General features: G+C 49.4%; 1 protein-coding gene across 10 annotated transcripts in view; it reads right to left on the minus strand.

Annotated features, from left to right (window-relative positions):
• The window catches only part of PTPRU (protein tyrosine phosphatase, receptor type U), a 408,251-nt gene that overhangs the window by 225,413 nt on the left and 160,614 nt on the right, over positions 1 to 22,224 (minus strand). The window contains exon 1 of one of the 10 annotated variants that reach the window (XM_025201934.1): positions 11,712 to 11,744. The exons of the other annotated variants lie outside the window; for them this stretch is intronic. The gene's annotated coding sequence lies outside the window, so the exon portion shown is untranslated. Of the gene's footprint in view, positions 1 to 11,711; positions 11,745 to 22,224 lie in introns of those variants that run through there. 10 annotated transcript variants of the gene reach the window in all.

The raw sequence follows: 22,224 nt of genomic DNA on the forward strand, positions 1-22,224 counted from the left end.
TTGAAAAAAGGGACACGAAGCAGAAGCAGCCAGGACCAGGTACCTGGCAACTGGAGTCATGGGATTCCCAGCAACAGGAGGGCTCCTAGATCAGTTTTGGGATTACAGCTCAGACATGAGTGATGTGGTCCAAAATACAGGCTCCTTGCTAAATACTACACCTTGCTCTCTAAGTTTCATCCCAGAGATCTCACTGGGGGGACAGGGACAGGGGGAGATTCAAAACCAGTGAAGGAAGTGGAAAACTTGAGAGAAATGAGAACCTTAGCCAGGATGTCCCACACTTATAAATGGGGAGATGGAGGAACAGACATTGCAGTGTTATTTACATCAGTTTACATGATGGTATAAACCAGGGGTGGCCAACCTGTGGCATGAGTGCCACAAATGGCATGGACAGCCTCTGCATGGGGCACGTGGCGGATTGGTGGATGAGACCATATCAGTGGATGAAATAGGGCAGGGAGCAGAAAACAGAGCAGGAGATCAGGCAGGGAGCAGAAAATAGAGCAGGAGATCAGGCAGAGGAGAGGGATAGGAGTAGTATTCAAGGAAAGAGCAGAGCTAATTTGTGGCACACCTATTGAAAAGGCTGCCCTCCCCGCTCACCTCCCCGCTCCACGTAAATCACCGTCCACTGATTTACCGTGTAAATTGCATCAGAATCAGGAGCAAGCAGACACAGGCCCCTTCTGGGGCAGCTCACACAAGAGGCTGTTATTATTCTGCCTTTGTGCTAGGAAATGGGGAGATCAGGTAACAGTCTACTGGCTTTTAGCAAATGGCTACCCCAGGACAGGCACAGACAAATGAACTGGAAGTGGGGCACTGGTAGAGCATTATCAATGATTCTTTCAGGGGCAACTCTGCACCAGAACGGATGAAGTTACCTCAGTTTACAGGTCTGCGATCAGTCTGCTACTTTTTGTTATGCCAGTGTAGTTCTTATGCCACCAGCGAATACGTTTTCTCAGTAGACGCCCTACGAGCAAGGTCCACTCCAGGGCAACACTGATGCCTGAGAAACCAGCCCTTCCTTCCATCCTTACTATGCATTGCACATAGCCCACGAGTCTAGCCAGGGAGTTCCCAAACCAGCAGGGATGTCAGATAAAGGGCAAAGAGGTCAGATGCGGGGAGAGCAGAGAATAAGGCCACCCCAAAGGGAAAGCCTTGCCGTAGAAGGAAAGGCAGGCACTTAAATGAAAACACAAGGCTGTTGCAAGCACAGAGGCAGGAGGAAAGGCAGCACGGGGAAGAAACGTGGAGAGAAAAGAAGGATGGGAGAAAAGACGGAGTCGGAGAGAGGAGAAGGAAGAAAGAACAAGCGGCCCAGTGCAATCAACAGAACCTAATTAAATCCTCCACAGTCGCTCAGGAATATGGATGCCTGCCCAGGAGTCTGCCTGGTGCTTTTTGATCTGTTTAGTCTATAGGCCTCTTGCTTCAAAGTTAATTACACACTTAAACCCTTTCTGTTTAACCTAATGCACCATGGGAAATGTTCCACGGGTTTCTCTCTCCTTTTATTGAGCAGCCTTTGAAAGGCACCCGTGCTAAAGGGCGGCTTGACACCATCATTAATTTGATCGTACGCTTGTTTACCCTGAAGCGGGTTTGCGCTGCAGATTAAGGCCAGGGACGGCTGGCCAGGGCCAGGCAAGAAAGCTGGAGTCCGCTTGGCTCAGCTGAGACTCCTCTGCAGGAGGTGCCATCTGCATAGGGAATGGGGCCCAAAGCAAGAGAGCTTGACACAGAGCGCAGGAAGTAATCCGAGTCCAAAGCCCAGAGAGCCCAGGCTCTCCACAGGCAACAAAGGGCAGAGAAGAGAGCATCCTAGACGAGGTGATGAGCAGGAGCTGGCGAGGGCACCTGGGGTCTCTAGAGAAGAGGACACGGCTTTACGACTCCTGGCATGTATTCCTGGTTTTACAACTCTCTGGCTCAATAGATAAGCTTAGCCTTGGGGCTCTGTGGCAGTAACCCCAGCTAGCTTAGTGTCCACTGAAGTGGTTCAGGACCCAAGGATGAGAGATGCTCTAACCCAGGGGTAGATAACCCCCAGCACAGGCGCCAGAGCATGGCACATGAAGGTATTTTGCTTGTCACACATGCCTTGGGGTGGACGGCAGGGAAGGGGCTGGGGCTGCGCTGCAACAACAAAAATCAGGCCCTTCACAGCTCCCCCATCAACCGCCCCTGGCATGCCAACACCCTACAAGTCAAGGGAGTGGGTATTTTTAGCACTCTGCCCAAAAACGTTGCCAACCCCTGCTCTAACCCCACTGGCATTGAAGACATGTCCTTACATACATCCTACATGCATCCATATACATCCTATAACCTGGTTCAACCAACCAGGAAGCAACTCATGGGTATGGGCAGATCTAGGATTGTGAAAAGGGAAGTGCAGATGGTGTGGCACATCATCCCATATAACATAGCAACTATTTTTCCCCAGTTAAAAAGAAACTAGAAGCCTTACTAATATGCTAGGAGCTAGTACTATATAATTCCATTCAAGATCAAAGCAAAAACAAATATAACTTTATAAGAATGTCTACCAATTTCCTATATTTTATATTTGGTTTAAAAAACATGAACTAGGCAAAAAAAAAAAAGTCAAAAGATACTGTCTCATTAGCCCTGTAGTCATTATAGTTAAATGTGCATCTCATATTCAGATTCATAAAACAAAATCTAGTCTTCTCAAGTGTCTTGACAGTGCCTCAAAACTTCAGTGTCGGTCATTTCTACACCCCAGTTAATATTACCAGACCTGAATTAAGGCTTGTAGCTAAAGCTAAAAACAATCTGAAATAGAAGACAGACATTATCAGGAGTGGGTAACAGACAGCAGAAGTGAAGAAGAAAGGGTGGTTTGAATAGTGGAACACCAAGGTCATTTAAAAGGAGCTAGGATCATTAACACCTCTAAAGTGAAGCGAGATTAGTGGGGATCACTTAGATTATAAATGAGTCATGAAGTCAATTGACTCCCTCAGGGATGTCTGAATAGAAATGCCACTGCCTCTCCCAGACAGCTGTCTTTAAAGTTTGGATGAAGCTGAAATCAGAGGCGGAGGGGGGTTACAAATGTACCACTACCCCCGCTCCCATTGGATCCACCTCTGCTCAGGAGCCTTTCCTCCACAAGATGCAGGGAAAGGATTATTCAGCATTAAAAACAAGCTAAGAGCAGAGCTACACACCCAAATTCTCTGCCCTTTGAGAGAAATTCTCAGCCCAGGCCCTGCCCACAGTTGTTCCTCAGCAAAACTCAGGACATGTTCGTCCCAATGCCTGGCAATGACTACCACATCAGGGCTCAGTACAAGGCAATGGCATTGTACAAAGCCACTGAACAACAGAAGGCAGAAGACTTCCCCGTGGGGTTATTCTGCATACACCAGACACCCAGAAAGAGACCTCAGGGGAACCAGGCTGGCCTGGCCTCCAAGGTAGCAGCAGCTTCTCCAGAGCCCTTCCACCTCCATCACCTTCCTACTCGGCGCGCACCTCCCAGCTGCGCGGCGCAGTACAGCACTAGTCAGACAGCAGCCGAGAAAGCAAACACAGGTGACCTTTTACAGTCCCAATTAATTTTTCATTGTTGGCCTTTCACGGAGGCTCAGGCAATCATCTTAAGCCAATAAAGCCAACTAAGGACTGTTCACTTCACATCTTTGGCGGGGGCCACAGTCTTGTGACATTTCCAGACTTGGACATTTCCAGACTAACCAAACCTGGATGAAGAATGGCACCAAATGGGACTGCAAAGGAGCTGGACACACTGCCAGGGGCCCCTGGACTTGTGGGATCTGGGAATTGAGCCTTGATAGGTCAAGAGGGATAGGCAGGGATACTAATATAAACAGTGTTCTGGTGGCCATCAGCACTTCAAGCACTGTGGTGTCTAAGCCCAGTAACAAGGGTCTCAACACAAAGATTTTGTCTATGCTGAGAAAAAAAAAAGAAGTTCTTAACTCATGCTAGCTAATGCAAGTTAGCAAACTTGGGTTTAAATAGCAGTGAAGAAGAGATCAACTGGATTTTAATTCAGGTTAGTAGTTTGACTTCTATCCAGATTCCCAGCAGACTTTTGGACCCAACCTGCTAAGCTAAGTTAAAAGCCAAGTTCCTTCCTCTGCTGCAATTTCAACCCAAGTCAAGAACATGCCTTTTTTCCTGCCCATGCTCAATAAAACTGACCCTGTGTGAACACATGCAGGAAACATTAAACATTAACATCTGGATTGATCTCCACAGCTGTGGTTTCAAAAAGAAGAGGTCCCTCATGTAATGAGTTTGGAGGGTCTGAACCAAACTCCCTCACTGCCCCCTTTTCCTATACTTACTGAAAGCTAAGCCCATAACAAACCCATCATCCCTCAGAGCCCACAAATCAGGACATGTTAAACATAGCAAGGTTTAAACACCTCCAAGCACCATTGAAATGGATAATGCCAGGAGAGATTTTTAAAGAAACCATATGGGAACAAACTTGCTTGAGACCAGATGGCCCTCACTAAGTAAGGGCGTTACGTGCGTGAAGCACAGAGCAAGAAGAGGAAAAGCATGCCGAGGAGAGGGACGGAGCTAAAAAAGCAAGACACCCCCAGCCAGCGAGAGTCAGAGCTGGCATTGGGCAAGAGTGCTGCAGGACAAGACTGTGGTGCGCTGCCAGGACAGCAGGGCATGCAGAGCACAACCTGGGCTGGCACAGCAGGGGCTGGGGAAGATTAACAGCTAAGTGAATCAGTAACCTCCTTCTAGGGGCAGGCTTCAGACTGGGAGAACGGGAAGGCTGCAGTCTGTGATCCCAGCTGGGGGAAGCTCAGGTCTGGATCAGCAAGAAGAAGCAGTGCATTGGCACAGCCATGTGTGAATGCTGAGGACACGAAGGGCAGCAAGGACTGCAAATCAGGTTTAGGGTGTGCTGGCTGAGACACCAGCCCAGCTTTTGCACCATTAATAATTCCACAGATTTACAGCACGTGAGACTCGTCCCTCCTTATCTTAATACACTAAATTATAGCCCTGACCAGCCATTCCCCAGGAACCTCAATAATATCCTTACAGGACAAGGATTCTACAGTCTACTCCTGTCCCACTCCAGCCTAGAAGGGGAGGAGGAAACAAAAATCACACCAAAATAAATCAAACCAGAGAGTCACTAAATAACACACTCTGCCACCTGGACTTCAGGGTGCCTAAGAACTTCATTAAAGCCTCATCAGCTTCCTCCCTGCCCACACTGTGCCCCCCCCATTCTCCCATGTTTCTTGCTCTCCCCTGTAATTATTAGTAAGATAATAAAGGCTAACGGGAATCTTTAGCAGGATATATGACACATCGCCTGGGCTCCTGAGGATTCAGACGCTGAACGCCACACACCAGGATAATTAAAGATGAGGAATGGCTGGGCCAGGCCACAATTCATCTGCACTCTCAGGTGCACAGAAGTTTCTGTCTGTTTATTTGACTTGCATTGCTTTATCTCCTTAAAATGGATCCCTGCTACCTGAGGGGCAGGAACATAATTCACACGTGCACACACACTACTGCAAGCAGGGGTCAGGCCCCAGGTGCTGGAGAAGAAGAATCCATTGAGCTGTTTTCAGGCTAAAATCTCAAAGACCTTTCCACAGCTATTGTTGCTACCCCTACTTTACAGATGGGGCCACCAAGACACAGAGCCAGGAAGCGACTAGGCTTAAATTACACGGCATATTTGTAACAGAGCCAGACGTGGTACCCGACTCCCAGCCCCGTGCATTGTCCTCAGAGTCCCATGCTACCTTCAGGGACCTGTCACTGGGTGCACCGGGAAAGCCAGCTGCCTGTCCAGGAGCGCGTGTGAAGGACAGGCTATCAGGTGAGAAAGGATCTTCCCAAGTCAGTCGCACATACACCCAGTGCTCCCCCAACAACTGGTTTTATTTCCTTCTTTATCCATTTCCTTACAATAAAAACCACCTAGATGGAATGTGCATGCTTTTGTCTCTGTGTCAGGGGAACAAAAATATCACCGTATTTTCGGCAGCGTCTGAGAACAGCAACGCAAGATATTTGGCACGGCTGAGTGGGTAGATAGATGGAGGGACAGACAAAGGGTAGTCCCCAAAATAGAACAACAGATACATAAACGTCTCCATCATGTTCCGGCAGGGGAATCTTAGCTGATAAATCAAACCAGAAGGGGAAGAACAGGCTCTGGGAAGAAGAAGTCCAGCAGTCAGTGGACACTCTCCTGTGCACTGAGACTGGCTGAAGTGACTTTTGTATGTACCCTCTCTCTGGACATATTTTAAAGAGATTTTCAGCCCCATGAGGGAAGGCAGCAGCCCTCAGCCAATCCACCCTACCCCATCATGTCTCACCAACCAGCAGTGCCAAAAGATGCCTGCCTAGGAGTAGGACAATGAACCTGAGCCCCTGAGAACCAGTTGCCTTCTGATCCAGAGCAGTAGCTCCCAAACGTTTTGTACTGGCAGCACACTGTCGCCCCTCGGCGTTTCTCACAAGTCACCATGCACCCTTATCATCGGCCTTTTAAAAGTGCAATTCTTGGATCTCTTCCTCTAGTCCCATGGGCCAGCTGTGGTCTGCGGAGCAGATTGGGAAGGGCAAGCCCAGGATGTTAAAGCAATGTTCTCATTAGCAGCTAGCTGTGGGAACAAGCACTGAAACAGTCCTGGTGATAAAAGTCATGGCCATGGGTGCTGAAAAAGCAGAAGTTTTGCTTTGTTTTCTAGCTGGATCTTTCTATATGCGAGAAACTCCTCTGGGGAACAATGTGCTGTTCAGTGCATGGGCTGAGTCAGCTTGGCCTACAACTGCCACCAACATTGTGAGGCATTAGGAAAGCACCAGTCGCCATAGGGGAAAAAGAGAAAAACCACACAGCCCTTGTACTGCAGTAATGCCTGGCCCATAGCAGGGCATCAGGTAGACCGCTACCTCCTAGGCAGAAGGTCCTCACAGTGTGTATGGCATCAGCCCTGTCCTGAGCCACAACCATGCTCAAGGCGGGAGGCCAGGATCAGCAAGTTTGTCCTCAAGAACTGCACGTGTTGGGAACCAGCAGCCCTTCGAGGCTCAGCCCTCACGCATCCTTCTCCTTCTGAACCTGCGTAGGGCACTAGGAAAGCAGCTCTAGCCACTGATGTGCTGAGGCCATGCTGCATCCTTCAGGACATCCGAAGTGCCCCACAGCTTGGGCCCATCACTGACAGAAGCATATTTGTTATGCACCCACCATAGATTCACCTATAAATCTCCATTGATCTAAGTCTCAAAGCCCATGTGTTAAACAGCAAAGTCAGGACCATTCAAAAGAGAATCCTTTCTGCAATATAGGAACTAGGATACAGTCAGGCAGTTGCAATTCCACCCATATAGGTAAGGCAGTATAACCCACGAGTAGTTGTTGTCATCATCATCATCATCAATGGCCTTTCAAATACTGTCTGCACTAACTCACATGTGCAGAACCAAGCTGGTTTTACAGGCGCTCTCTCAGGTACTGACAGCTGTACTAGCCTGGGCTTCAGCGTGGGCAGCAAAACCCACCCAGGACCCTGGGCACATGCTTGGGTGGTTGGCCCAGGCTGAGCTCCATCTACATGGGCAGCATAGTCCACACCAGCTGCAGTCCCTCCTCCAAACTGCAGTGCAGACGCACCCTAAAGTGGGATGTCCCGTCCCCCTCCCTGGCTGCTATCATCCCACAAATCAAGGCCAGTAGTGCTGGCCAGCTTGAAACAAGTCTGTAGGTCTCAGCCCATTTCCTGGGGCATGGATTCCTACAATACAGCCTCTCCCACAGGATCCCCTTTTCAAGGAGCCAAGGGCTGGGCCAGAGCTGCTGAACTTGGTCCCAGTTCAGGACAGAAGCCCATAGGCAGGGGAAAGCCGACCCACCCCATGGTGTACCCATCCATGTATTCTCATGGAAGTTTCCCTTTCCAGGACTGCTAACCTGCTCTATCCTCCAGCCCCGTTCCTCCACACCCCAAGGTGAGCTCTCCCTAAAATCAGAACCCAGGCAATTCTGTGTCAAAGACTCGGTGAGCTGGGAGCACATGGGGAGCTGCTGCGGTGAATTCACGAGGCAGGCAGTGCAAGCAGAGGGGAACAGACCCCAGAAGCGTGGGAATGGGCTGCATCTCATTGCAGACAGGAGATATGTAGGTCCCCCATCCCCCGTGTCCCCCCCTCCCCATGCCATCAATCAGTGGAGCAGGCTCTCAGGATCTCCGCTCTCTCCGCTCCCTGTGAATTACAATCACCTTTAATGCAATCCTCTGCTTCAATTGCATGTTTGAAAATGGAGCTGGTGGGAAATGAAAACCAGTTCCACCCAGCCCCATAAACAAATGCTCATTGCCAGGTTGCACGCACACTCCCAGAGATATATATTACTTTGCCTCGCACAGACAGGTTTGTATTGGACGTGTTATTATTTATTAAAGTACATTTCCTCTGCATGCTCCCAAAGAATGGTTTCAGCCACGCAGAAGGGCAGTTTTCCAGCTGGAAACAGGGCCCAGTAGAAGGAGGCAGGACAGGCCCTTGACGTCCAGCCCCACAGGAAGTAGAGCAAGGGATGGGCATGGAGCAGCCAAAGGGTGCAATAAGCACAGTGGGCTGCAGGTCAACACTGGAAAGGATGTGAGCAGATGGGGAGGGAGGCCCAAGATGAGCATAATGTGATCCTGTAAGTAAGGATTAAGGTGCATTGGCCAAGCTGTTCAAGTGGCTAGAGTAGTAGGGGGCAGGGAGGGGGCTGCAGTTCTGGACGGAGGTACAGTTACAGAGCTCCATGGGATGAAACTGCAGGAGGCACTGCAGATCTGGCCAGAGGCATCTACCAAGCTGGGAGCAGGAAACAAGAGACTTGAGCTGCCAGCCTAGGTGCGCTAGAGTGGCAGGGCTGTGCACGAAGGCCTGGTATAGCAGAGAAGCTGCAACTTGGGGGGGGGAGGATGGACGTGGAGGAGGTGGTGGGAGCAGCTTCGCTTCGCTGCCACGAAGCAGGAAGGGATAAAGGATTCGGAACACGTACCGCAGCTCATCTAAAATTAGATATAATTATTATCTAACAATATCTCCTGCGCATTGTGCTTCAGGCTCCTGGTGGAGGTTATTCCCAGCACCGCTTGGAGACATGCTTCGTGGAGGTGTCGGGCTCATGCAAGGAGAGATTCAGCACAACAGCTGAAACAGCTCCACAGTGGGCTCCCTTACGGATGATTATATATATAGTAACTGGCATGACACCGCTTTCATTAAGGAAATGAATAAAATAATCAGGAGCCTGTGATGAGATGGAGATTGCCTCGTGGTTCCAGTGGGCCCTCACGCTGTAGGACTTCTGTCTGCAGTTTTGCCCTGCTCCAATGCCTCCAGAAAAGTCACTTTCTACCCCCCACCCTGTGCCTTAGATTCCCCTCCATCTATAAAAATAGGGAGATTACCCACTGGAAGCTGTGAAGTTTAAATCGTATTTGGAGCACTGAGAAGTCCAAGCATAGGTGATGCAACAGGTTAGCACATATCCCATGCACGGACATGGCCTATGGAGGAGAGCCATGGCCTCCTGTTCACTTCCAACTTTCCCTTTTTTTTTCAAACTACCGGTGGGAATTAGCACTGCCCTGGGGCGTCTCAGAGGAACCATCACCGTGGGTGTCTGGAACCAGAAGCAGCAGGTTATGGATCCTACAGTACGTGGTTGTAAAGCACTTTCCTTTCCAAGCACCCCCCACAGCGCCTCACAAATGGATGGACAGTCTCTGTGGAAATCATCTTTCTACCGCTGATGTGCAGCCAACTCTGTGAGAGCACTCACAAAAAGCACAGTGCAGGGCAGGGAGCAAAGTAGCTAACTGATGCTTTATGAAAAGACGTCTTGATGAGAGGCATGGTCTCTTCCTACATATCTGTATAGCACCTAGCTCAAAAGTAAGCCTAAAACAGTGGTTTTCAACATTTTAGGCACAAGGCACCCCTTGGGAAATGCCAGCTCTTGAGTTTTCACTTGGGTTTTTTTTTGTTTTTTTTTTTTTTTTTACTACAAAAGAATAGAGAATTCTTCCATTGCAAATGACTCAAAAAGACCACAACAAGTCAGAACATTTTTAACACCATGGATTCCTATTTGAAATCTCCGGGATTTATCTTGTGAATCCTGTTTGCATACCTAACAGTGCTAACACTGTGTGGCACCCCATAGCACCCTTGAAAGGCTCTCAAGGCACACCAGGGTGCCACGGCACTCTGGCTGAGAATCACTGCCCTAAGAGCTGCTATGAAGAGGACGGCTGCCACAACATTTCCAGCTTTCCTTAGTGCAAACCATCCAAGAGCTGAACTAGCCCTTCCCAGCTTAGCTCAGCATCCCTTTCACAAGGATGTGGTTGACTTTGAGATGTTCCTCTCGCCCTTGCTGGGGAAGCCAGCAGGACCGGCTCCTGCTCTATTTCTGGTAACAGCAAATAAATCCCAAAAAGGAAGCACTTTCCTCTGCTTCAGCTAAAACTCTTCCAATGCAACAGGAAACCCCTGGCCCTGATGCCCTGTAGACGCGAGCGCTCTCCCCTACCCCAGCTCTCATGAAGCCAGTCTCTCCTGGGGCTCAGGAGAGCTCCGACAAGGGCTTTGCACTCTGAAGGGTGGGGGAGCTATGGGAAAATGCTCTGCGACAAAGCCAAGCATGTGTCTAAGCCATGGAGGGTCCCATCTGCACCTGGCTCAGAGCCTTGGTGGCAGCTGGGCACTATCTTTCTTACCCTCTCTATTGAACAGGAACTTTCCCCAGGCCTGGGCCTTTCTTCCCTCCCCCAGTCCTTCTCTACACACCTGTTGTCTTTTATCCCCTGCAAAGATTATCAGCCTGTCAGGGCACAGATCAGCTCTTTTCTCAGTGTTTGTACAGCACCTGACACTATGGAGTCCTGTTCCCCAGTTGGGCCTCTAGACACTACCACAATACAAGTAATTACTCCGCTCACCCTCCCAAACCACCTACCCTCAGAGGATCTCACCTCACTCATCCTGGCCTCCCACAACACCTGCCAGCCCCACTTTAGAGATGGGGAAACTGTGTCCTGAAGGTGTCCAGTGGCCTGCCCAAAAGTCCTGCAGCAGGTCACCGGTAGAGCTAAGAGCAGCACCCAAACCTCCCACATCCCTACCATGTGTTTTATCACAAAACCATCCCTCCTCCTCCCCAAACCCACTGTAACTGGGTGAGGAAATGACTCGGGAAGCTTGGAGACCTCCATCCTGCAAGCTAAGATGGTCTGATCCACATAAGGGTTGCAGACACCAGTCTCCAGTCCCTGTCAAGGTTGCGGGTGGGAGCCTCATACCGTCCAGGGGATTAACACAGAGTGGCAAGGATCCAACAAAGGTTCACTTCCCCTACAAAACAGTCCTGCCTACCCATGCACAGAGCTCCAAGCCTCCAGCCCCTCTCTGCTCCTGTGCCAGGGGATCCTGCTGCTCCAATCCCACCCTCACCCCGAGAGACCTCAGACCCCAGGTCTGACCAGGGGATGCTCTCACTGTGCCCTTTAGCACTGCACAAGGGCAGGGCAGGGGGGCAGCCAACAGCCTCGGCATTGCCTCGGCCTGCCGCAGCCAAGCAACAGCACCGATGGCCAAGTTCCAGCCAGCTTAACCCCCAGCCCTTCATTACATACCAGGCAGCTCCAGCTGATCACCCCACACACACCAGCAAGCTTCCTTCCTCCTCTCTCAGCAGCCCGGCTGCTGGCAGCTCCAACACATTCCCTATGGACGGTGCCAGCTTAGTAAGAGAGTGTTTCCCCGCACATGCGAGAAGCCACAAGGCAGCCGCCACCAGCTTCCCAATTGTCTCAGTGCAGCAATGAGATGCACTCTTCTGTAATTAGGGAAGCCAGTGTCTGAGATACAGGGACCTCTCCACTGCAAAGACCAATAACTCCAAAATCTCTCTCTCACTGTCTCACACACACACACACACACACACACACACACCCCACTCCTGTCCTCCAACACCGCCCCACAGAACCCACCTGCCTGCTGAGCCCAAGACTGAGAAGAAAAAAAAAACCCGCTCAGCAGCTGGCTGTATTTTTCAGCCTGACACTTTTATTAGGAAGGAGGGTAACAGAGAGAAAAGGGAGGGAAGTGGGTTCTATAAATACAAGAGTAACACCAGAACAGGCCATCGCAGCAGGGTAATTTGGGACCCTTGGCTGGTTCTGCGGCGTCAGTAAAAGCCGCGGCGAGGGGATCAGCGGGTTTATTAAAAGAAAGCTGCAGGGACATGTGATTGAAGAGGGTATATGCAGGGACAAGCCTGTTCAAAGAACGTAATCTTCCCCAGACCTCAAGGCCATCCTATGCTCAGAGGCGAGTCCTACCTGCCCCTCCAAGAGAAGGTCAAAGGCCAGAAGGCCCTATCCTGCACTGGGGATTTGCCTCCATGTCAGCCAGCAGCACAGGTGCCCATGCAGAGACCCGGTCTCTCACAGCCACCGAGGTGGTCTCCAAGCCCAAGTGTGCTCCAGGTGTGAACAGCAGCTATGCTGGTCAGCATCAAGGTGTCACAACCCAAAGGGTGTGATTTTTGTTTGTGTGTGCTTCGGCACTGCTAAATTGTCCCCGCTAAATTGCAGCTTCCTTGCACGGTGGAGTTTTCTGCTGCAGAGGAGAACCCCGGTGCAAGGGAGAATTTCCCGCCAATTTGAAGCTTACTTTGCAGGGTACATTTCTTTGCTGCAGAGAAGAAATGCTCGTTGCAAAGAGTTCCCGCCATTTGTATGCTAATTCGAGTCCCATTATTGGCCAGTTCTAAATTATTCACACGTGGCGGCTAGTGATTGGCTTGCTAGCCGTATAAGAGGCTTGAGTGGTTTCCGCCCAAGTTGGAGGACTCCACGAACAAGGGAGGAGGAGACTTCACGCTGTGTGAAGATCTCTAAGCGCTGCAGATCCTTACAGACCCAGTGCATTTAAAGCAGGCAACAGAGGTCTGATCCACCTCTAGACTCTCCCCGTCGCCGATAGATTCCTAGACGTATCCCTTCCCGCGCGCAAAAGAACTGGACCCACGGAGCCTAGCAAACTTCGTGTGAATGAGTGAGCAGAAGGACCCACGGAGCCTAGCAAACTTCGTGTGAGTTTATTCAGAGCTCTTCCGGACAAGTACTTTCTTCGGCTGACACGACGGGCTCGCGTGTTCATTGCCTTCAGCCGGATTGGGCTAGAGTTCACGAGTCTAGAACTCTTGTCCGCTTCTCTTCTTTCCTGTCTGTAACTGCAACTTAAGCAAGTTTTCCAGCCTACACCACTGCCATCTCGGTGTAAGTAAACAATCTTTTAAATTACCGTTACGCGTCCGTGCCTAATTCCAGCTCGAAGGCCTTCCCTCTCCGCCCCGGCGTGCCCGGGCTGCTGGCCACAGCCCGCGTGCAGCGCGAAAAGGGCTCGGGTCGCTCCCGGCCCGCACACAAGGCTGACCACAGGGCAGTTCGCAGCTCCACAAGCTCCCTCTGGGCCCCTGGGCCAGTCCCTCACTTCCCCCCGCCATCCATACGTCAGGGAATATTAACCCCTCCTCTCTCTCACCTTTTGTCCATCTTTTTCTCTCTAGAGACTGTGAGCAATTACTGTCTTTGACTAAACGTCTGTATATCACCTAGCATGAGGAAGCCATGATCTCACCCAGGGCCTCTGGGAGCTACTGTGATGCCATTACTGCAATATGGGACCTTTCCTTACCAGTGCAGACCTTGCCGACAGTTATTTAAGCGGCTGTCATCTCGGGTTAGGTGGCAGTAGTGGGTCTGCCCATCGGGCAGAACGGATCAGACCTGAAAGCCCAGCTAGCCCGCCCCCGTGGCTCTCTGCCAAGCGCCAGCCCCAGTGGCTACGCCGGAAGGTAGGAGACTGCTAAAGGCCTGCCCTCCACGTAGGCTTCATCTCGATCTCTAGTAGCAAGAGCCTGACTTATGCTCGTAGGCACATGAGGTAATATCCCTTCCAAAATCTGTGATGCAGCTAATTACAGCTACCCTAGATAGTCTGGATATCTATGTAATTATCCAACCCCCTTTGCAAATCTCACTCGAGTTCTAACTTCCTATGGCAACAAGCTGCCCCATCTAATTATGCTGCAAGTAAAGGAATCTCCTTTGAGCCACTGCCAATATCCTGCCTTTAAATTCTGTTGCGTGTCCCCTGGTCCTCGACTCCAGCTACCACGTTCTCAAGAGAAACAAGGGGCGAGCCCTGCTGGCGATCCTTAGGAAAGGGGTCCCAATTTCAGAACTTGCCCTCACTTCATCCCACCAGGTCGCAGCTCTGCCCACCTCCCAGGTGCAAGGCAAAGCCTCTCTTTATCCCTGCTCAGCTAAGGCTGCTGAGTGTGGAGGGTTGAGGCTGGAGGTGTTTATAGACCGCCGTTTGTCAGCATTTATGATGTAATTCTCAGTTGATGGGCTAGTCACTCCGCGCACTGGTCAGACCTCTGCAGATGTGCTTTAACAATCTGATTACTGGTAATTTGACTGAACAAATAGTACATTTATCCAGCTTTTAAAAGGCTCCCGATGCTGCCTGCCCCAGGGTTTGAGTTCTGCAGATAAGCAAGCGCTCCCAGGAAAGGCAGCAAAGTTAACGTACCCCACGGCTTTCAGTACAGCTGAAACAGGCAGGGCCTTGGCACTCCTGACGGAGGAAAAAACTGCTGCTGCAGGGTTTCTTTTGTCTAAGTCTAAAAATGATTATCCAAGGGTTGGAGTTAGCCTGAAATCACAAAGGGAGAGTCTGGGAAGAGGGCTCTCTCTCTCATACAGACCTCATGTCGCTGTGGAAGGATTTTTATTCCTGATAGCTGAGAGGGGGTGTAGAGGTTGTAGATAAAGGCAAAGATGAACACAAAGGCAAAACACACAGTTTCCACTACTCCATACCCCAGTGCCTCAACCACTGCAAACCCATCCTCACACTGCAGCACAAGGACAAGCTTTATCACCCATCACCTTCCCCAAAAGGTACACCCAGGTACGGATAGTGGGATGACGTGCCCAGGATCACATGGAGTGACAGTGCCAGAACCAGGAATTGGACACAGGTCTCCTGAGTCCCAACCAAGTACCTTAACCACATGCCTCCTTCTCACCAGAGCCCAGCATGGCCTAAGACAGACACTGGCTGTGTTCTCAGAGAGCACAACCAGGAGCAGAGGACAAAGGCAGCACACTTCTCCAACTCCTACTATTGCCCCAGGGCTTGGTCCCTCTCGTCAAGGTGCTGCCTGTGGGTTTGACTTATAAACCCACAGCTTGGAGCATGGTCACGGCTTCACCTCCTGAAGGTGCACAGGTCTACGCCTACAGCAGGATGCTAGCTAGAGTTGGAAAGTGGCAAGAGCTGCTTAAAGCCAAAGGTATCACTCTCTCCCTCTCCCCTTTTTGCACCTGGCACTTTTATAATTAGATCAATGTATTGCTGTAAACAATGCATTTATTGTACGGGTTGTATTTATTCAGACCTACACACACATATCTAATAAACAGCAAGTCTAGCCAGCTACACACATACCTCCCGTGGGACTCTGGGCTGGTCTCCCTGGGCTTTAATTTCCCATCTTTACAATGAGGATAACAGCACTTGCCTTTGCTCACGGGGCTGTTGGGAGGATAAATATGCTGAAGATCATGTGGCACTCAAATACTAGGGCAACAGAGGCCAGACAGGTAGGGACAGACAGACGAAGAACTAGCTGGAGGGATACACAAGACAGACAATCAAAACAGTGTAGAAGTCCAAGAGAGAATTAAAATACACAGCCCAAACTGGACTAAAAAGCAGCAGCATAAAGCAATAAACATTGTGCTGCCAGCAAAGGTTGCATCGCCTTCCACCAGTCCTCCACCATTACATCCCTGCTTATTTTCAAAAGCCAAATGGCAGCTTTGCCGAATACATGAAGGTTGCCAGATCTGAGCTGTATAAAGCCAAGTGACACAGGGGAGTGAGCTCCAACCTATGGGGACCTCATGCTGAAGGATAGGTCACCAGCCCCTTCTTACATACAACACGGCCCCAGATGGACCCCTCTGCTTGTGACTATGTCTCAGGAGGGAAGAGTCAGTCTCCAGGTAGGGCTGGGCCTAAGGGATGCTCTCTTCTGAGCTATGTAGAGTTAAAAGGCCAAAACTCCATCTTAAACTTCTTCCGCAGGCAGCCAATGCAGATCCCAGCAAAGACCTTTCCATTTGCAATGCTATCATGGCCAGCCGGGACAGCAGAAATGCAACGACAACTTAGTTGGGCAAAAAGCAGCAGGGGCTTGTGAACCAACACACAACCAGCCTGGTTACAAGATGTTGAACATAACGAAAGCTAGCAGAGGGCAACAGAGCACAGATGAGAGATACAGAGCAATCGCATTAGGATGCAGAATTGTGAGCAGAGGTTCCCAATAGACATCAGCCTTTTCCAGTCATTTGCAGCACAGCTCCTTGAGTTAAAATTGTGTCCCTTTACATATGTGCTGGCACATGCCCACACAAACGTGTGTGCACACACACTGCCTTCAGCACTGGCTCGTAATTATCCCAGTGTGAACAATAAAGCTTGATTTCTAGGTCTTTCTTCCCAGAAGAGTGTATAACGTACAGGCAGCAGTACTTATCCTGTTAATTTGGACTCATTTTTTGTAAGAATCCCAGGAGAATTTTCCTCCCCCGTCTCCACCCCCACCGCCCAAGTCTGTGTATTAACTTGGCCCAGGAATCAGAAATCCAAGATCTTCCTGGCCTGGAGAGTTAAGGACTTGGACAGCACCATCTTGTCCGAGACACTGGGGCTGACTCAGCCAGGCCCCACGCATCTGGAGGCTGTCTTGTCTACCAGAAGACTTGGGCAGCAGGAAAGATGGGGAAGGGAGAATCGGATCCCCTCAAATTTACTCTCGAGGCTGCCATCTCCACCCAGCTGCATGCTTCCTGCAGGCTTTGCCCCCTGGCAAATTCAGAAATAGCACTGCAGAGCCAAAAGCAGACTGAGGACTAGAGGGTTCCTCACACAGCACAGCAGAGACACCACAGTCCTGGCCTGTGACATCCCTAGAGTCAAGCCCTGAGCTCTGCCTCCAAGCACTTCTGCACCACAATCCCAGCCCGCAGCCCTTCACTTGCTCAGGCAAGGGCTCCTGACTATGGCCCTCACTCCTGACCTGCAGCTACCTCCCTGCTGGCAGTCCCAGACCTAGGGCTTCCTTTGAGATCCCCCATCCCACACCTGATCCATCCCAAGCCCATGAGATCCAGTTGGCTCATTACATAAGGTAATACCACTATTACTGTCCACATCGTTGTACCTGCAATGTGCTAGGCACTGTACAAAGGCAAAGACAAAGCCCTGTCTGAGTGTAGAAGAGGGAGTTCAAATGTAGAAGTTAAATGAATTACCAAGGTCAGAACATGACCACTGATGAACCACAATGGTCTGGTGTGGTATGCACTTGGCAAAGACTCCATTCAAATCTCTGGACTGCCACTATAAAACCTGGACAGCCCCCTCTCTCTGCCTCCATCTACCCTCCTACCCTTTTGTCCATCTCATCTATATATTTTACATTTCTTGAGACAGAGACAGTCACTTATTGTGCGCGAAGCTATTTACAGCACCTAACAAAACAGTACCCTGGTTTCAGCTGGCATGAGTCTAGAGCAGTGGTTTTCATCCTGTGGTCCGCAGACCCCTGGGAGGTCCACAGACTATGTCCAAGGGGTCCGCAAAAGATGACTGTGCTCAATCAAAAGTATGTGAATACCTACACTTACAATTCAAAAGGGGTCTGCACCTCCAGTCAAAATTTCCAAAGGGGTCTACAAATGAAAAAAGGTTGAAAACCACCAGTCTAGAGGTAACTCCCTGAACACAACTCACATTAAAAGGTGGGGAAATCTTAACACAGAATATTTCAAAACAACCCATGCCATCCAATTAGCCATGCTGGGGTAAGAATGAGTGTGTCAATCTCTGCCAGGATTTTAAATTGAAATGCTGTCTCAAGGTGAAACATCTGCACAGAAAAAGATCCAGTCGTGCCTACCCTGGAGTGGAGGAGTTTTCAGTCAAGTTAAACTAGCTCAACTGAACTAATGCAATTAAAGGGTGGGGAAATATCACTTTTTTCTAATCTAGACAAAGCCAGAGTGGGAAGCATGATGCCTAATTAGCTTCGTGTTTATAAATGCACATTAAAGTCCTTGGATGCAAAGGTGCTAGGTACAAGCAAATTATCACATACAATGAGCACTGACATTTAAACACGATGCAAGTTACAATAAATACTTTCTTTTTTTTTTCTTTTTTGCAAGTTAAAAATGTTTAAAAACCCATTACTGGTTTTCAGGAGTTGATATAAGCTGATTAGGGGGGCATGGAAAGTGGCTACATTAAAATTCTTGCCAGTAGTATGTTTAGCTTTTCCAAGTCATTTTAAAATACTGCATTTAATAGAAAAATAATTTGCTCAGCTGTAAAAAACATCAATTTGCAACTTGAAGGCTCGTCTATTAGCCAAAGAAGCTAATGTGTAAACATTATCAGCTCCAGTAATGCATGGGGTTTAGCCAATGCATGTCCAGTGGGAGACCAGCCAGATATTAAGAAAGTAGATTTGCATAATAAGTCATTTATCCTTGATAACCTCAGTATTTGAAAATTCAAAACTAAGGGGAACAATATCGGCCTATCAAGCAACTACATCCACTCGCCTTTTAAAATTGCCCTCTTGAAAGGAAAAATGGTAGACAAAGATCCATCTTCTTGTTGCATCTGTATACTGTCTAGCCTAAAACGGCTCTGATCTGCACTCTGAGATGTTAGCGTAATACAGAACAATCACAGGTTAACCATCCAAAGCACAAAAATGATTGATATTGCATTCTTACTCATTGAAAAGATAGAGAAATCCTTTCAGAGATAAAACCTCATTCAATAAAAACAGCATTTCCTCTACAGTTACATTCTAAATACTCTATTCCCAGTTCTTGTGATTTTGCTCACAAATCTCATAATCTTTGGTGTTTTTCTTGAAGCTCTTGGAGTCAAGTGACAGAGTAAAATCTCAGCTTCCATTAAAAAAATTGGGAAAAAATTGGTTTTTGCACACTTGTGGTAACAGAGAATTTTGAAAATTTGCATCTAAAAGACACTAGCAGGTAAAAGCTCCAAAATATCTTTAAAAATAAAAGTCTTGTGATTTTAAAGCCAATCCTATGGCTCTTTGGAGATGTTTGAATGCCCAAGGTTGGTAATATCAATTACTATAGTTTTCAATTTAATCACACCTGTGGCTGGAGTTATTGCTATGGAATAATCTAGTATTTGCTTAATGGAGACAAGCCAAAAAGTCCAAGGCAGGTGAACAGAGTTTGTACAAGTCCCAGAGGCCAAATTTACAATGGGAGTAATGATGGTATTGCAGGAAGTCTTCCTGGAAGCGACATTACACAAGAGAGCGGACGTGGAGAAGTAAGTGCTGCTGTATCACTACTTGGCCATGACATTTTCCAAGGTTTGTCAGATGGAGATATACGGAAACAGACTCTTCTCCAAGTCAAACCAATAACGTTTTGCCTCACTTGTCAATTCCCTCTGCCAATAAAAGCCATGTAGCTTCATGGTCAGTTCACAGTCCTTTCCTGTCCTTTCCCACATATACCACCGCCCCACTCCTGCACGTGTGCGCGCGCGCACACACACACACACGCACCCCCCCTACATTTTCACGTTTAAGGGATGATGCCCCTTGAAAGGACTTCAATCCGGCCAGGCTCTTAGCCGAGATTCATCAGAACCCTACCTAGGCTGCTTGCGCTGGACCCTTCCCCTGCCTCTGCACCTCACCTGAAAGAGCCTTCCTAGTAGAGGTTTGCAACCAGCATTCAGGGAACAGGCAGCCATATGGAGATTACCGGCCCAGTCAGTACCATTTATCTGTCTGTCCCAGTTTGACAGAGCCTGGCTGCTACCAGATGATGCTTTAACTCTTTGGCTGTTTAGCAGGGATGCTACCAAGAATAAACGGCATGATTTCAGCACACCTGCCAGAGCGCAATCTCTATTCTGCTGGGGGGCTGCAGTGACAAAGTGGAAGGCGGTACTTGCTGCTGGGAACCAGGGGCTCCGACCAGGACCATCCCTGGAACAGATGAGCGCAGGCTGTGACAAAGCTGCAGGTGTTCGATCAGATAAAGAACCCCGAGCAGCCTGACAGACAGGGCTGTGGTACCAAGGGCCAGCCGCTCACAAGTACCTGCCCTTTCCTTAGGCAGACATTGATGAGACCCAAAGTGAAGCCTTGCCCAGACATTGACTTCATGGAGACAGACAGAGACACCCTCTTCTTGCCTTCAGCAGGGTGGGTACAAAGAGGCTACAGTGCCCTGCTGGAGCAGCAGGATGTGCGTGTACATGTGGATGCTCACAGACTGAGCCCAAAGTCATAGCCAAAGTGCCCTAACACAGCAGCACACACTTCCTTATTTTCCCTGACCCTACAATAACAAATGGATTGGTGCTTATTGTCCCTGATGTTTGGGAATCATGGCAGAGGGCACTGCAACCACCCACTATTGACAGAGACATCTAGAGTCCTGGCTGGCCCCAAATGAATGGCCAGGACTCCCTCAGAAAGCAGCTCTGTCTCTTTAAGGCACATCAGACCCCCAAAATTAAGGTTTCTCTAGAAAGAGCTCACAGAATCAACGAAGTGATCCCTGCATCTTAGGCAAAGCCACAGGGACACACAGAAATTTGCTGCTAAGTAAACCCATCCACCAAAATCCAAGCAGGCCAGGCTGAACAATCTGCAGCGCAACAACTTTAATAATTAACCACGGCTTAATTAACATCCATGATTGCCTGGCCTGCTGCAAGCACAGGCTCTTTGAGGCTAAGTACAGTCAAAAAGCCCGAGGCTGAATTGATTCCATTTTTGTAGGTTATTCTTAGCTGCAAAGATTAAACCTATAAGCAAATTAACAGACATTCACTTGCGATTCAGGAAATGCAGCCACATGCCTGCAGTGGCTCAAGCCAGAAGCCAGAGGGGAGCTACAGCATGGCTCTCAGGCACATAGCCAAAATGGGCTGTGGGTTCACTTCCTCCTCCTGCTGCCCCCAAGGTCTCTGGGATTTGCAGTCCAAACTCACAGCAGCAGGACTCTGCAGGGTTGTTCAACACTCTTCCTCTTCCTGCTTCCAGATGCCTCTGAGAGTTGTAGTCCACAGTTGCAGCCAGCGCTAAGTAAGCAGGTAGGGCAGCTCTGTATTCAGGGGAAGGGAAGTTTAACCCTCCTTCCTGGCCCCAGACCTCAGCTGGGGTTTGCCTGAGGGGTCAGTGAGCCAGCCTTCACTGCTCCAGCTAGGGAGCAGAGGGGTGGGACCAGTCCCGCTCTCTGGAGCAGACAACACAACCCAGCCCAGGACTGCAAAATGCTGGGGGAATGATTTAACTTGAACCAGGAAGGGGTCTGGGACAGAAGTTTTACAAACCAGTTTGACCTAAATCAGTTGAGTCTGATATAGGCAGACAAGGTTTCATAGATTTCATAGACATCAGGGCTGGAAGGGACCTCGGAAGATCATCGAGTCCAGCCCCCCGCCCAAAGGGCAGGAAGTCAGCTGGGGTCATAGGATCCCAGCAAGATGAGCATCCAATTTCATCTTGAAGGTGTTCAATGAAGGCGCTTGAACCACCTCCGGTGGCAGGCTGTTCCAGACCTTGGGGGCTCGGACAGTAAAGAAATTCTTCCTTATGTCCAGCCTGAAACGATCTTGAAGTAGTTTGTGACCATTCGACCTCGTCATCCCTTGGGGCGCTCTGGTGAACAAACGTTCCCCCACATACTGGTGGTCACCCCTGATAAACTTGTAGGTGGCCATCAGATCACCCCTGAGCCTGCGCTTTTCCAGGCTAAAGAGCCCCAGGGCTCTCAGCCTGTCATCGTAGGATCTGTTTCCCTGACCTCTGATCATGCGCGTGGCTCTTCTCTGGACTCTCTCAAGCTTCTCCACATCCTTTTTGAATTGTGGAGCCCAAAACTGGACACAGTACTCCAGCTGCGGCCTCACTAAGGCCGAGTACAGGGGGAGAATGACGTCCCGGGATTTGCTTGAGAAGCATCTATGGATGCAAACCAG

Source organism: Alligator sinensis, unplaced genomic scaffold, assembly GCF_000455745.1.
Source record: "Alligator sinensis unplaced genomic scaffold, ASM45574v1 scaffold883_1, whole genome shotgun sequence".
Lineage (NCBI taxonomy): Eukaryota > Metazoa > Chordata > Crocodylia > Alligatoridae > Alligator > Alligator sinensis.